We start from the raw sequence: 17,577 nt of genomic DNA on the forward strand, positions 1-17,577 counted from the left end.
CACCATACCTTGTCTTGATATTGTTGTAACGGTTCACCACACCTTGTTTTTTTATTGTTGTAACATTTCACCACACCTTGTTTTATTATTGTTGTAACAGTTCACCACACCTTGTCTTGATATTGTTGTAACAGTTCACCACACCTTGTCTTGATATTGTTGTAACAGTTCACCACACCTTGTTTTGTTATTGTTGTAACACTTCACCACACCTTGTTTTGTTATTGTTGTAACAGTTCACCACACCTTGTCTTGATATTGTTGTAACAATTCATCACACATTGTCTTGATATTGTTGTAACAATTCACCACACATTGTCTTGATATTGTTGTAACACTTCACTACACCTTATTTTGTTATTGTTGTAACAGTTCACCACACCTTGTCTTGATATCGTTGTAACACTTCACCACACCTTGTCTTGATATTGTTGTAACAGTTCACTACACCTTATTTTGTTATTGTTGTAACAGTTCACCACACCTTGTCTTGATATCGTTGTAACACTTCACCACACATTGTCTTGATATTGTTGTAACACTTCACTACACCTTATTTTGTTATTGTTGTAACAGTTCACCACACCTTGTCTTGATATCGTTGTAACACTTCACCACACCTTGTCTGTTGTTGCTGTAACAGTTTCCCACACCTTGTTATTGTTGTAACAGTTCTTCACACCTTGTCTTGTTATTGTTGTAAAAATTCACCACACCTTGTTTTCTTATTGTTGTAACACTTCACCACACCTTGTTTTGTTATTGTTGTAACACTTCACCACACCTTGTCTTGATATTGTTGTAACAGTTCACCACACCTTGTCTTGATATTGTTGTAACAGTTCACCACACCTTGTTTTGTTATTGTTGTAACAGTTCACCACACATTGTCTTGATATTGTTGTAACAGTTCACCACACCTTGTTTTGTTATTGTTGTAACACTTCACCACACCTTGTTATTGTTGTAACAGTTCACCACACCTTGTCTTGATATTGTTGTAACAATTCACCACACATTGTCTTGATATTGTTGTAACAGTTCACCACACCTTGTTTTGTTATTGTTGTAACAGTTCACCACACCTTGTCTTGATATTGTTGTAACAATTCACCACACCTTGTTCTGTTATTGTTGTAACAGTTCACCACACCTTGTTTTGATATTGTTGTAACACTTCACCACACCTTGTTTTGTTATTGTTGTAACAGTTCACCACACCTTGTCTTGATATCGTTGTAACACTTCACCACACCTTGTCTTGTTGTTGCTGTAGCAGCTCACCACACCTTGTTATTGTTGTAACAGTTTACCACACCTTGTTATTGTTGTAACAGTTCACCACACCTTGTCTTGTTGTTGCTGTAACAGTTCACCACACCTTGTTATTGTTGTAACAGTTCACCACACCTTCTCTTGTTATTGTTGTAACAGTTCACCACACCTTCTCTTGTTATTGTTGTAACAGTTCACCACATCTTGTCTTGATATTGTTGTAACAGTTCTTCACACCTTGTCTTGTTATTGCTGTAACAGTTCACCACACCTTGTTATTGTTGTAACAGTTCACCACACCTTCTCTTGTTATTGTTGTAACAGTTCACCACATCTTGTCTTGATATTGTTGTAACAGTTCTTCTCACCTTGTCTTGTTATTGCTGTAACAGTTCACCACACCTTGTTATTGCTGTAACAGTTCACCACACCTTGTTATTGTTGTAACAGTTCTTCACACCTTGTATTGTTATTGTTGTAAAATTCACCACACCTTCTCTTGTTATTGTTGTAACAGTTCACCACATCTTGTCTTGATATTGTTGTAACAGTTCTTCACACCTTGTCTTGATATTGTTGTAAACGTTCTTCACACCTTGTCTTGTTATTGTTGTAACAGTTCTTCACACCTTGTCTTGTTATTGCTGTAACAGTTCACCACACCTTGTTATTGCTGTAACAGTTCACCACACCTTGTTATTGTTGTAACAGTTCTTCACACCTTGTCTTGTTATTGTTGTAAAAATTCACCAAACCTTGATTTGTTATTGTCGTAACAGCTTACCATACCTTGTCTTGTTATTGGTGTAAGCTTACCATACCTTGTTTTGTTATTGTTGTAACAGTTCACCATACCTTGTTTTGTTATTGTTGTAAGTTTACCGTACTTTATCTTGTTGTAAGTTGTATCACATCTTACCTTCTTATTGTTGTAACAGTTCATTGTACCTTGTCATATTATTACTGTAACGTTATCATGTTATTTTTGTGATAACACATGAATCCTTGTCTAAAATTATCGTTATGATTTATCTTGATTATTACCATTCTATTGTTATGACTCTATATATTACAGTATATTAAGAGGACAGTGACCTTATTCATATATATGTGACTGTACCTACTTGACTGTTCATTTTTATCGTTTTGCAGAGAATTTTGCATAGATACTCCTAACGTTGCCTGAGTATGGCTGTAACCTTTTCTGTAAGGTTTTCGTACTTTTAGTTTAAGCCTTACCTATATATATATATCTTTACCTATTTACCATTTTAACCTAACTATAATATGGTTTAACCCTATATATGACTGTACTTTCCCTAATAAAATGTAGTATCTTTACCTACTTACCATTTTAACTAAAATATGGGTTAAGTCTTGTGAATATACTACATACTTGTCTATATACTTCCACAAGTTCACAGAAAGGTTTCTCTCAAGAGTAAATAAAACCAAACTTTATAGTAACAAATTCTTTTATTTCTTGTGTTTCATATGTCATAATAACTGAATATTAAATGTAGCCAGTCTTTCAGTGTTAAAGAGCATGCGCCCTTCATTAAGGAAGTATCAAGTTTACATTATGAAAGTTCAAAATAACAAACGTTAACTCACATTTGACGTATAACACCTTTTGTTACTGGCTTATAACAAAGCACTCTATAATGATTGACTAAGACCATCTACACATGGTAGCACTGGTGCTATCTAATCATTCATAAAACTTTGTCAGATTTAGTAGTACCATGATTTGAAAGTTGTTACATCACCACGTTTGGAAATACAGATATTTGAATTTCCCACAGTCCTTGTCAGTAAAACTGTTGTTTCTGTGCTACACGAATATAACATTACCCTGTAATAAATTATAACGTGTTCAGGTACATACAACCTAGGCTGCTCTCACTACACTTAAGGACCGTTGATCTTAGATTTTAAAAGAGATATTTATACAAGTTTTCACTTGGCAAGAGCTTCAGTGACGCAGGTAAACTTAGCATACATTGTACAGACGTTTTAAAATATATTTTATTAAATAAATATGATTTCATTTCAGACATATGACCATATAGTAATGGGTTTTATTCCTTTAAACAGTATGCTTTCACTTGCTATAATAAAAACACTCACCAGCGAATTATATAGCTTCCTCCTTACTTGTTATTGTTGTAACAGTTCACCACACCTTGTCTTGATATTGTTGTAACAGTTCACCACACCTTGTCTTGATATTGTTGTAACAATTCACCACACCTTGTTTTGTTATTGTTGTAACACTTCACCACACCTTGTTTTGTTATTGTTGTAACAGTTCACTACACCTTATTTTGTTATTGTTGTAACAGTTCACCACACCTTGTCTTGATATCGTTGTAACACTTCACCACACATTGTCTTGATATTGTTGTAACACTTCACTACACCTTATTTTGTTATTGTTGTAACAGTTCACCACACCTTGTCTTGTTGTTGCTGTAACAGTTTCCCACACCTTGTTATTGTTGTAACAGTTCTTCACACCTTGTCTTGTTGTTGTTGTAAAAATTCACCACACCTTGTTTTCTTATTGTTGTAACACTTCACCACACCTTGTTTTGTTATTGTTGTAACACTTCACCACACCTTGTCTTGATATTGTTGTAACAGTTCACCACACCTTGTCTTGATATTGTTGTAACAGTTCACCACACCTTGTTTTGTTATTGTTGTAACAGTTCACCACACATTGTCTTGATATTGTTGTAACAGTTCACCACACCTTGTTTTGTTATTGTTGTAACAGTTCACCACACCTTGTCTTGATATCGTTGTAACACTTCACCACACCTTGTCTTGATATTGTTGTAACAGTTCACCACACCTTGTTATTGTTGTAACAGTTCACCACACCTTGTCTTGCTGTTGCTGTAACAGTTCACCACACCTTGTCTTGCTGTTGCTGTAACAGTTCACCACACCTTCTCTTGTTATTGTTGTAACAGTTCACCACACCTTCTCTTGTTATTGTTGTAACAGTTCACCACATCTTGTCTTGATATTGTTGTAACACTTCACCACACCTTGTCTTGTTGTTGCTGTAACAGTTCACCACACCTTGTTATTGTTGTAACAGTTCACCACACCTTGTCTTGATATTGTTGTAACAATTCACCACACATTGTCTTGATATTGTTGTAACAGTTCACCACACCTTGTTTTGTTATTGTTGTAACAGTTCACCACACCTTGTCTTGATATTGTTGTAACAATTCACCACACCTTGTTTTGTTATTGTTGTAACAGTTCACCACACCTTGTTTTGATATTGTTGTAACACTTCACCACACCTTGTTTTGTTATTGTTGTAACAGTTCACCACATCTTGTCTTGATATCGTTGTAACACTTCACCACACCTTGTCTTGTTGTTGCTGTAACAGTTCACCACACCTTGTCTTGCTGTTGCTGTAACAGTTCACCACACCTTCTCTTGTTATTGTTGTAACAGTTCACCACACCTTCTCTTGTTATTGTTGTAACAGTTCACCACACCTTCTCTTGTTATTGTTGTAACAGTTCACCACATCTTGTCTTGATATTGTTGTAACAGTTCTTCACACCTTGTCTTGTTATTGCTGTAACAGTTCACCACACCTTGTTATTGCTGTAACAGTTCTTCACACCTTGTCTTGTTATTGTTGTAACAATTCACCACACATTGTCTTGATATTGTTGTAACACTTCACCACACCTTGTTTTGTTATTGTTGTAACAGTTCACCACACCTTGTCTTGATATCATTGTAACACTTCACCACACCTTGTCTTGTTGTTGCTGTAACAGTTCACCACACCTTGTTATTGTTGTAACAGTTCACCACACCTTGTCTTGATATTGTTGTAACAATTCACCATACCTTGTCTTGATATTGTTGTAACGGTTCACCACACCTTGTTTTTTTTATTGTTGTAACATTTCACCACACCTTGTTTTATTATTGTTGTAACAGTTCACCACACCTTGTCTTGATATTGTTGTAACAGTTCACCACACCTTGTCTTGATATTGTTGTAACAGTTCACCACACCTTGTTTTGTTATTGTTGTAACACTTCACCACACCTTGTTTTGTTATTGTTGTAACAGTTCACCACACCTTGTCTTGATATTGTTGTAACAATTCATCACACATTGTCTTGATATTGTTGTAACAATTCACCACACATTGTCTTGATATTGTTGTAACACTTCACTACACCTTATTTTGTTATTGTTGTAACAGTTCACCACACCTTGTCTTGATATCGTTGTAACACTTCACCACACCTTGTCTTGATATTGTTGTAACAGTTCACTACACCTTATTTTGTTATTGTTGTAACAGTTCACCACACCTTGTCTTGATATCGTTGTAACACTTCACCACACATTGTCTTGATATTGTTGTAACACTTCACTACACCTTATTTTGTTATTGTTGTAACAGTTCACCACACCTTGTCTTGATATCGTTGTAACACTTCACCACACCTTGTCTGTTGTTGCTGTAACAGTTTCCCACACCTTGTTATTGTTGTAACAGTTCTTCACACCTTGTCTTGTTATTGTTGTAAAAATTCACCACACCTTGTTTTCTTATTGTTGTAACACTTCACCACACCTTGTTTTGTTATTGTTGTAACACTTCACCACACCTTGTCTTGATATTGTTGTAACAGTTCACCACACCTTGTCTTGATATTGTTGTAACAGTTCACCACACCTTGTTTTGTTATTGTTGTAACAGTTCACCACACATTGTCTTGATATTGTTGTAACAGTTCACCACACCTTGTTTTGTTATTGTTGTAACACTTCACCACACCTTGTTATTGTTGTAACAGTTCACCACACCTTGTCTTGATATTGTTGTAACAATTCACCACACATTGTCTTGATATTGTTGTAACAGTTCACCACACCTTGTTTTGTTATTGTTGTAACAGTTCACCACACCTTGTCTTGATATTGTTGTAACAATTCACCACACCTTGTTCTGTTATTGTTGTAACAGTTCACCACACCTTGTTTTGATATTGTTGTAACACTTCACCACACCTTGTTTTGTTATTGTTGTAACAGTTCACCACACCTTGTCTTGATATCGTTGTAACACTTCACCACACCTTGTCTTGTTGTTGCTGTAGCAGCTCACCACACCTTGTTATTGTTGTAACAGTTTACCACACCTTGTTATTGTTGTAACAGTTCACCACACCTTGTCTTGCTGTTGCTGTAACAGTTCACCACACCTTGTTATTGTTGTAACAGTTCACCACACCTTCTCTTGTTATTGTTGTAACAGTTCACCACACCTTCTCTTGTTATTGTTGTAACAGTTCACCACATCTTGTCTTGATATTGTTGTAACAGTTCTTCACACCTTGTCTTGTTATTGCTGTAACAGTTCACCACACCTTGTTATTGTTGTAACAGTTCACCACACCTTCTCTTGTTATTGTTGTAACAGTTCACCACATCTTGTCTTGATATTGTTGTAACAGTTCTTCTCACCTTGTCTTGTTATTGCTGTAACAGTTCACCACACCTTGTTATTGCTGTAACAGTTCACCACACCTTGTTATTGTTGTAACAGTTCTTCACACCTTGTATTGTTATTGTTGTAAAAATTCACCACACCTTCTCTTGTTATTGTTGTAACAGTTCACCACATCTTGTCTTGATATTGTTGTAACAGTTCTTCACACCTTGTCTTGATATTGTTGTAAACGTTCTTCACACCTTGTCTTGTTATTGTTGTAACAGTTCTTCACACCTTGTCTTGTTATTGCTGTAACAGTTCACCACACCTTGTTATTGCTGTAACAGTTCACCACACCTTGTTATTGTTGTAACAGTTCTTCACACCTTGTCTTGTTATTGTTGTAAAAATTCACCAAACCTTGATTTGTTATTGTCGTAACAGCTTACCATACCTTGTCTTGTTATTGGTGTAAGCTTACCATACCTTGTTTTGTTATTGTTGTAACAGTTCACCATACCTTGTTTTGTTATTGTTGTAAGTTTACCGTACTTTATCTTGTTGTAAGTTGTATCACATCTTACCTTCTTATTGTTGTAACAGTTCATTGTACCTTGTCATATTATTACTGTAACGTTATCATGTTATTTTTGTGATAACACATGAATCCTTGTCTAAAATTATCGTTATGATTTATCTTGATTATTACCATTCTATTGTTATGACTCTATATATTACAGTATATTAAGAGGACAGTGACCTTATTCATATATATGTGACTGTACCTACTTGACTGTTCATTTTTATCGTTTTGCAGAGAATTTTGCATAGATACTCCTAACGTTGCCTGAGTATGGCTGTAACCTTTTCTGTAAGGTTTTCGTACTTTTAGTTTAAGCCTTACCTATATATATATATCTTTACCTATTTACCATTTTAACCTAACTATAATATGGTTTAACCCTATATATGACTGTACTTTCCCTAATAAAATGTAGTATCTTTACCTACTTACCATTTTAACTAAAATATGGGTTAAGTCTTGTGAATATACTACATACTTGTCTATATACTTCCACAAGTTCACAGAAAGGTTTCTCTCAAGAGTAAATAAAACCAAACTTTATAGTAACAAATTCTTTTATTTCTTGTGTTTCATATGTCATGCTGTTTTATATCATTCTCATGATTCATGGCCTGCGCACGTTTTACTGACGTTATAACAGTACCAACTGTTAAGTGTTTGCTTCCTTACTGACAGACAACACACTAGTTAAAACAATGATCCTCGAGGTGTCCTTTGGCTCTCTGTCGAAGAAATGATTGTACATTGATAAGGTTTTCATATATATGTATATGTTCATAATTTATGTAATTAATGCCTAGAATTCATTAATAGTAAGTTCATAAAGCATCTAATTAATTTTTATTTCTTTTAACGCTATTCAGGCACCCGATTCGAAAGATAGCCATCGTATAATGGGGTACTACGTGGGATACCGTCGAAGAGGTTACGAGAAAACTTTCTCTTACAAAACAGTTGTTGCTACCATGGAAACAGATTACCACTGTGACATCAATCAGCTTGATAGGTCCACTGTATATGAAGTCATAGTTCAAGCCTTTAACGACCAAGGTTCAGGCCCTGCTACAAATGTCAAGTCCGTGGAGACTTTGAAGCACGGTATGTCGTGTTACTTGTTCGTGTGTTGAGACTTTCAAAAATGTTCACTCAGTTAGAACAAACACACCATGATCACCTGCTGCGGTTAGTGCTAAGAATTATATTTACTTCACTAAACAACCTAAACCGTCGTTAACTGTTAGTGCGGTTATATTAACTTCACTAAACAACCTAAACCGTCGTTAACTGTTAGTGCGGTTATATTAACTTCACTAAACAACCTAAACCGTCGTTAACTGTTAGTGCGGTTATATTTACTTCACTAAACAACCTAAACCGTCGTTAACTGTTGACTTATATAACTATAACTAGTTGTCAAACATCGTTGAAATAATGTTCTACTAGCATAACATATATGTACAGTAACAAGGTATTAAGTAGTATGTATAATAACAAGTTATTAAGTAGTATGTACAGTAACAAGTTATTAAGTGGTATGTACAGTAACAAGTTATTAAGTAGTATGTAGAGTAACAAGGTATTAAGTGGTATGTACAGTAACAAGTTATTAAGTAGTATGTATAGTAACAAGTTATTAAGTAGTATGTATAGTGACAAGTTATTAAGTAGTATGTACAGTAACAAGTTATTAAGTAGTATGTATAGTAACAAGTTATTAAGTAGTATGTATAGTGACAAGTTATTAAGTTGTATGTACAGTAACAAGTTATTAAGTAGTATGTATAGTAACAAGTTATTAAGTAGTATGTATAGTGACAAGTTATTAAGTAGTATGTACAGTAACAAGTTATTAAGTAGTATGTATAGTGACAAGTTATTAAGTAGTATGTACAGTAACAAGTTATTAAGTAGTATGTATAGTAACAAGTTATTAAGTAGTATGTATAGTGACAAGTTATTAAGTAGTATGTACAGTAACAAGTTATGAAGTAGTATGTACAGTAACAAGTTATTAAGTAGTATGTACAGTAACAAGTTATTAAGTAGTATGTACAGTAACAAGTTATTAAGTAGTATGTACAGTAACAAGTTATTAAGTAGTATGTACAGTAACAAGTTATTAAGTAGTATGTACAGTAACAAGGTTATTAAGTGGTATGTACAGTAACAAGGTTATTAAGTGGTATGTAGAGTAACAAGGTATTAAGTAGTATGTACAGTAACAAGGTATTAAGTAGTATATTACAGTAACAAGTTATTAAGTAGTATGTACAGTAACAAGTTATTAAGTAGTATGTAGAGTAACAAGTTATTAAGTCGTATGTACAGTAACAAGTTATTAAGTAGTATGTACAGTAACAAGTTATTAAGTAGTATGTACAGTAACAAGGTATTAAGTAGTATGTACAGTAACAAGTTATTAAGTAGTATGTACAGTAACAAGGTATTAAGTAGTATGTACAGTAACAAGGTATTAAGTAGTATGTAGAGTAACAAGGTATTAAGTAGTATGTACAGTAACAAGGTATTAAGTAGTATGTACAGTAACAAGTTATTAAGTAGTATGTAGAGTAACAAGTTATTAAGTCGTATGTACAGTAACAAGGTATTAAGTAGTATGTATAATAACAAGGTATTAAGTAGTATGTACAGTAACAAGTTATTAAGTAGTATGTACAGTAACAAGTTATTAAGTAGTATGTACAGTAACAAGGTATTAAGTAGTATGTACAGTAACAAGGTATTAAGTAGTATGTACAGTAACAAGGTATTAAGTAGTATGTACAGTAACAAGTTATTAAGTAGTATGTACAGTAACAAGTTATTAAGTAGTATGTACAGTAACAAGGTATTAAGTAGTATGTACAGTAACAAGTTATTAAGTAGTATGTAGAGTAACAAGGTATTAAGTAGTATGTACAGTAACAAGGTATTAAGTAGTATGTACAGTAACAAGTTATTAAGTAGTATGTACAGTAACAAGTTATTAAGTATTATGTACAGTAACAAGTTATTAAGTAGTATGTACAGTAACAAGTTATTAAGTAGTATGTACAGTAACAAGGTATTAAGTAGTATGTATTGTAACAAGGTATTAAGTAGTATGTAGAGTAACAAGGTATTAAGTAGTATGTAGAGTAACAAGGTATTAAGTAGTATGTACAGTAACAAGTTATTAAGTAGTATGTATAGTAACAAGTTATTAAGTGGTATGTACAGTAACAAGGTATTAAGTAGTATGTACAGTAACAAGGTATTAAGTAGTATGTACAGTAACAAGTTATTAAGTAGTATGTACAGTAACAAGGTATTAAGTAGTATGTACAGTAACAAGTTATTAAGTAGTATGTACAGTAACAAGTTATTAAGTAGTATGTAGAGTAACAAGTTATTAAGTAGTATGTACAGTAACAAGTTATTAAGTAGTATGTATAGTAACAAGTTATTAAGTAGTATGTACAGTAACAAGTTATTAAGTAGTATGTACAGTAACAAGTTATTAAGTAGTATGTACAGTAACAAGGTATTAAGTAGTATGTACAGTAACAAGGTATTAAGTAGTATGTACAGTAACAAGGTATTAAGTAGTATGTACAGTAACAAGTTATTAAGTAGTATGTACAGTAACAAGGTATTAAGTAGTATGTACAGTAACAAGGTATTAAAGTAGTATGTAGAGGTAACAAGTTATTAAGTCGTATGTACAGTAACAAGGTATTAAGTAGTATGTACAGTAACAAGGTATTAAGTAGTATGTACAGTAACAAGTTATTAAGTAGTATGTACAGTAACAAGTTATTAAGTAGTATGTAGAGTAACAAGTTATTAAGTAGTATGTAGAGTAACAAGTTATTAAGTAGTATGTACAGTAACAAGGTATTAAGTAGTATGTACAGTAACAAGTTATTAAGTAGTATGTACAGTAACAAGTTATTAAGTAGTATGTACAGTAACAAGGTATTAAGTAGTATGTAGAGTAACAAGTTATTAAGTCGTATGTACAGTAACAAGGTATTAAGTAGTATGTACAGTAACAAGGTATTAAGTAGTATGTACAGTAACAAGTTATTAAGTAGTATGTACAGTAACAAGTTATTAAGTAGTATGTACAGTAACAAGTTATTAAGTAGTATGTACAGTAACAAGGTATTAAGTAGTATGTACAGTAACAAGTTATTAAGTAGTATGTACAGTAACAAGTTATTAAGTAGTATGTAGAGTAACAAGTTATTACGTAGTATGTACAGTAACAAGTTATTAAGTAGTATGTACAGTAACAAGGTATTAAGTAGTATGTACAGTAACAAGTTATTAAGTAGTATGTATAGTAACCAGTTATTAAGTAGTATGTATAGTGACAAGTTATTAAGTGGTATATACAGTAACAAGTTATGAAGTAGTATGTACAGTAACAAGTTATTAAGTAGTATGTACAGTAACAAGTTATTAAGTAGTATGTACAGTAACAAGGTATTAAGTAGTATGTACAGTAACAAGTTATGAAGTAGTATGTACAGTAACAAGGTATTAAGTAGTATGTATAGTAACCAGTTATTAAGTAGTATGTATAGTGACAAGTTATTAAGTAGTATGTATAGTGACAAGTTATTAAGTAGTATGTACAGTAACAAGTTATTAAGTAGTATGTACAGTAACAAGTTATTAAGTGGTATGTACAGTAACAAGTTATTAAGTAGTATGTACAGTAACAAGTTATTAAGTAGTATGTACAGTAACAAGGTATTAAGTAGTATGTACAGTAACAAGTTATTAAGTAGTATGTACAGTAACAAGGTATTAAGTAGTATGTACAGTAACAAGGTATTAAGTAGTATGTACAGTAACAAGTTATTAAGTAGTATGTACAGTAACAAGTTATTAAGTAGAATGTACAGTAACAAGTTATTAAGTAGTATGTACAGTAACAAGTTATTAAGTAGTATGTACAGTAACAAGTTATTAAGTAGTATGTACAGTAACAAGGTATTAAGTGAGTATGTACAGTAACAAGTTATTAAGTAGTATGTACAGTAACAAGTTATTAAGTAGTATGTACAGTAACAAGTTATTAAGTGGTATGTACAGTAACAAGGTATTAAGTAGTATGTACAGTAACAAGTTATTAAGTAGTATGTACAGTAACAAGGTATTAAGTAGTATGTACAGTAACAAGTTATTAAGTAGTATGTATAGTAACAAGTTATTAAGTAGTATGTATAGTAACCAGTTATTAAGTAGTATGTATAGTAACCAGTTATTAAGTAGTATGTATAGTAACAAGTTATTAAGTAGTATGTATAGTAACAAGTTATTAAGTAGTATGTATAGTAACAAGTTATTAAGTAGTATGTACAGTAACAAGTTATTAAGTAGTATGTATAGTAACAAGTTATTAAGTAGTATGTAGAGTAACAAGTTATTAAGTAGTATGTATAGTAACAAGTTATTAAGTAGTATGTATAGTAACCAGTTATTAAGTAGTATGTATAGTAACCAGTTATTAAGTAGTATGTATAGTAACAAGTTATTAAGTAGTATGTATAGTAACAAGTTATTAAGTAGTATGTATAGTAACAAGTTATTAAGTAGTATGTACAGTAACAAGTTATTAAGTAGTATGTATAGTAACAAGTTATTAAGTAGTATGTACAGTAACAAGTTATTAAGTAGTATGTACAGTAACAAGGTATTAAGTAGTATGTATAGTGACAAGTTATTAAGTAGTATGTATAGTGACAAGTTATTAAGTAGTATGTACAGTAACAAGGTATTAAGTAGTATGTACAGTAACAAGTTATTAAGTAGTATGTACAGTAACAAGTTATTAAGTCGTATGTACAGTATCAAGTTATTAAGTAGTATGTATAGTAACAAGTTATTAAGTCGTATGTACAGTAACAAGTTATTAAGTAGTATCTACAGTATCGAGTTATTCAGTAGTATGTACAGTATCGAGTTATTAAGTAGTATGTACAGTAACGAGTTATTAAGTAGTATGTACAGTAACAAGTTATTAAGTAGTATGTACAGTAACAAGGTATTAAGTAGTATGTACAGTAACAAGTTATTAAGTAGTATGTACAGTAACAAGTTATTAAGTAGTATGTACAGTAACAAGTTATTAAGTAGTATGTACAGTAACAAGTTATTAAGTAGTATGTACAGTAACAAGTTATTAAGTAGTATGTATAGTAACAAGTTATTAAGTAGTATGTATATTAACCAGTTATTAAGTAGTATCTACAGTATCGAGTTATTCAGTAGTATGTATAGTAACAAGTTATTAAGTAGTATGTACAGTAACAAGGTATTAAGTAGTATGTACAGTAACAAGTTATTAAGTAGTATGTATAGTAACAAGTTATTAAGTAGTATGTACAGTAACAAGTTATTAAGTAGTATGTACAGTAACAAGTTATTAAGTAGTATGTACAGTAACAAGTTATTAAGTAGTATGTACAGTAACAAGTTATTAAGTAGTATGTACAGTGACAAGTTATTAAGTAGTATGTACAGTAACAAGTTATTAAGTAGTATGTACAGTAACAAGGTATTAAGTAGTATGTATATTAACCAGTTATGAAGTAGTATGTACAGTAACAAGTTATTAAGTAGTATGTACAGTAACAAGTTATGAAGTAGTATGTACAGTAACGAGTTATTAAGTAGTATGTACAGTAACTATGTCTTAAGAATACAATATTATATGGTCCACTTATACCTGTAATTGTTATGAATACAATATTATATGATCCACTTGATACTTGTAACCGTTATGTATACAATATTTTATGATCCACTTGATACTTGTAATTGTTCTGAATACAATATTGTATGATCCACTTGATACTTTTAACCGTTATGTATACAATATTTTATGATCCACTTGATACCTGTAATTGTTCTGAATACAATATTATATGATCCACTTGATACTTGTAACCGTTATGAATACAATATTATATGATCCACTTGATACCTGTAATTGTTCTGAATACAATATTATATGATCCACTTGATACTTGTAACCGTTATTAATACAATATTATATGATGCACTTGATAATTGTAACCGTTATGAATACAATATTATATGATGCAGTTGATACCTGTAATTGTTCTGAATACAATATTATATGATCCACTTGATACTTGTAACCTTTATGAATACAATATTATATGATCCACTTCATACCTGTAATTGTTCTGAATACAATATTATGTGATCCACTTGATACCTGTAATCGTTATGAATACAATATTATATGATCCACCTGATACTTGTAAATGATTGTGAATACAGTCGTATATGATGCACTTGATACCTGTCGCTGTTCTGAATACACTTGTTCTGTTCAGACTATCGCGATCCAAGTGTTATTATTACTTACTTCAAAAACTCTAAGATGTTATCTATATGACACTCTACTGTTTTTCTCTAAATAAGATAACAGGTGATATAATGGCGTCTGTTCTTGTTCTGAATGAGAGAATAGGTTCTTAAGTGAACATTGTTTTCTTTGCATGTGGTTTGAAACATTCATATCATTGAATTTGTTAAGCCTCTTCCAATTCGTTCTTTCACATTAACCCACAGTGGAAGTTGTGAGTAGTAGGTTGATAAACTGTATGGATTTTTGTTTCATCTTTCATTCTAGACACACGTTTCTTTAGTGTATCCAATTCTTCAGTTTAAAGTGCTACCCTTTATTTTCAGACCCACCGGACCCTCCGACTCTTGAGTCGTTACGTCAACCACCACGTCTGTATATCTTAACTGGGAACCAAAGGAATCAGATAATTCAATTGAGTGTAAGAAGCTTATAGAACTTACAATCATTATACTCATGTGTTTTGATATATATATTGTCCGAAATCTTTCATCTCTAAAAATAGTTTCTACCTTCAGATTTCCATTTTGTTATAGACTACCTTCTGTATAGAAGCACAGAACACAACTGGGAAGAGATTCAGTCGCCTGGCAACAAGAAAAGTTATATCTTTCATGGGCTACGTTGTGGAACAAGATATCAGTTTTATATTGTTGCCCACAACAACGCAGGAAAGGGCACACCGAGTGACATAATATCCGCTAAAACCTACGGAACAGGTCAGAGAAATTCTTTATTTAGAAACCTTAGTTCAAAAGTTGTCGTACCGAAAATATTTATTTGTGTTGTACTGAAATAAGCTAGTTGTAGAATTCTAAGTGATATAAATATCTATATTATTGGACATTCTGAATTACTCATCATTACTTATCCAAATCTCTATGATATCAGAAGTAATTAGAACAATCTACTCTGATGTTGGTTCCGTCAAACAGAACACAAATGTAATTTCTAATATTACAGCGAATTCAGTTATAAAATAATGTAATTTTACTTTAAACGTGATGATCTGTTTACACTTCTTCATGTCTTATAATCTGTTTAGCCTACTTAATGTCTTATAATTTGTTTAGACTACTTAATGTCTTATAATCTATATAGAATACTTGCTGTTTTATGATTTGTTTATACTACTTGCTGCTCTATCATCTGTTTAGACTGATTATTGCCTCATGATATGTTTAGAATACTTATTGCCTTATGAGGACACTTCTGTTCTACAATTCCTTCTTTTTCTTATAATTAAAATTATAATGGTTCTTAAATTGCCATTGTCGGACACAACAAGAAAGAAATATGTAACTGTTGTCTTAAATTTTAGCACCACAAGCGCCAGAAAAACATTCTCTACTCTCAGTAAATACTACTTTTGTAGTTATCCATTTGACCGCTTGGTGGAGTGGTGGATGCCCAATTCTTCACTTCGTCATTCAATACAAGCAGAGCGATAGCCAGGAATGGGTTCTGTTTTCTAACAACATCCTACGGACCAAAGTCTATTTCCATCACCGACCTACTCCCAGCCACGTGGTACACTCTTCTGATGACAGCAACGAATGAGGCAGGAAGTACAGAAGCTGAATACCTTTGGGCAACTTTAACCAGTACAGGAGGTGAGGGATAAACAAGTAGTTCTTTAACCAGTACAGGAGGTGACGGATAAACAAGTAGTTCTTTAACCAGTACAGGAGGTGACGGATAAACAAGTAGTTCTTTAACCAGTACAGGAGGTGAGGGATAAACAAGTAGTTCTTTAACCAGTACAGGAGGTGAGGGATAAACAAGTAGTTCTTTAACAAATACAGGGGGTGAGTTATAAACAAGTAGTTCTTTAACCAGTACAGGAGGTGAGGGATAAACAAGTAGTTCTTTAACCAGTACAGGAGGTGAAGGATGAACAAGTATTTCTTTAACCAGTACAGAAGGTGAGGGATAAACAAGTAGTTCTTTAACCAGTACAGGAGGTGAGGGATAAACAAGTAGTTTTTTAACCAGTACAGGAGGTGAAGGATGAACAAGTAGTTCTTTAATCAGTACAGAAGGTGAGGCATAAACAAGTAGTTCTTTAACCAGTACAAGAGGTGAGGGATAAACAAGTAGTTCTTTAACCAGTACAGGAGGTGAGGGATAAACAAGTAGTTCTTTAACCAGTACAGAAGGTGAGGGATAAACAAGTAGTTCTTTAACCAGTACAGAAGGTGAGGGATAAACAAGTAGTTCTTTAACCAGTACAGGAGGTGAGGGATAAACAAGTAGTTCTTTAACCAGTACAGGAGGTGAGGGAAAAACAAGTAGTTCTTCAACCAGAACAGGAGGTGAAGGATGAACAAGTATTTCTTTAACCAGTACAGAAGGTGAGGGATAAACAAGTAGTTCTTTAACCAGTACAAGAGGTGAGGGATAAACAAGTAGTTCTTTAACCAGTACAGGAGGTGAGGGATAAACAAGTAGTTCTTCAACCAGTACAGGAGGTGAAGGATGAACAAGTAGTTCTTTAACCAGTACAGGAGGTGAAGGATAAACAAGTAGTTCTTCAACCAGTACAGGAGGTGAAGGATGAACAAGTAGTTCTTTAATCAGTGCAGACGGTGAGGGATGAACAAGTAGTTCTTTAACCAGTACAGGAGGTGAGGGATAAACAAGTAGTTCTTTAACCAGTACAGGAGGTGAGGGATAAATAAGTAGTTCTTCAACCAGTACAGGAGGTGAAGGATGAACAATAAGTTCTTTAACCAGAACAGGAGGTGAGGATAAATAAGTAGTTCTTCAACCAGTACAGGAGGTGAAATATGAACAATAAGTTCTTTAACCAGTACAGGAGGTGAGGG

The 17,577-nt window shown here is 32.8% G+C and overlaps 1 pseudogene across 1 annotated transcript in view; it reads left to right on the forward strand.

The window, feature by feature from the left end:
* Positions 1–16,373, forward strand: part of LOC143245839 (cell adhesion molecule Dscam1-like) — a 175,085-nt pseudogene extending 158,712 nt beyond the window's left edge. The window contains exons 17-20 of the transcript XR_013025696.1: positions 8,223–8,457; positions 15,076–15,170; positions 15,286–15,468; positions 16,071–16,373. The product of XR_013025696.1 is annotated as a cell adhesion molecule Dscam1-like (transcript). The remainder of the gene's footprint in view (positions 1–8,222; positions 8,458–15,075; positions 15,171–15,285; positions 15,469–16,070) is intronic.
* The last annotated feature ends 1,204 nt before the right edge of the window (positions 16,374–17,577 follow it).

The sequence above is a fragment of the Tachypleus tridentatus genome, chromosome 3 (genome assembly GCF_004210375.1).
Source record: "Tachypleus tridentatus isolate NWPU-2018 chromosome 3, ASM421037v1, whole genome shotgun sequence".
Taxonomy (NCBI): Eukaryota; Metazoa; Arthropoda; class Merostomata; order Xiphosura; family Limulidae; genus Tachypleus; species Tachypleus tridentatus.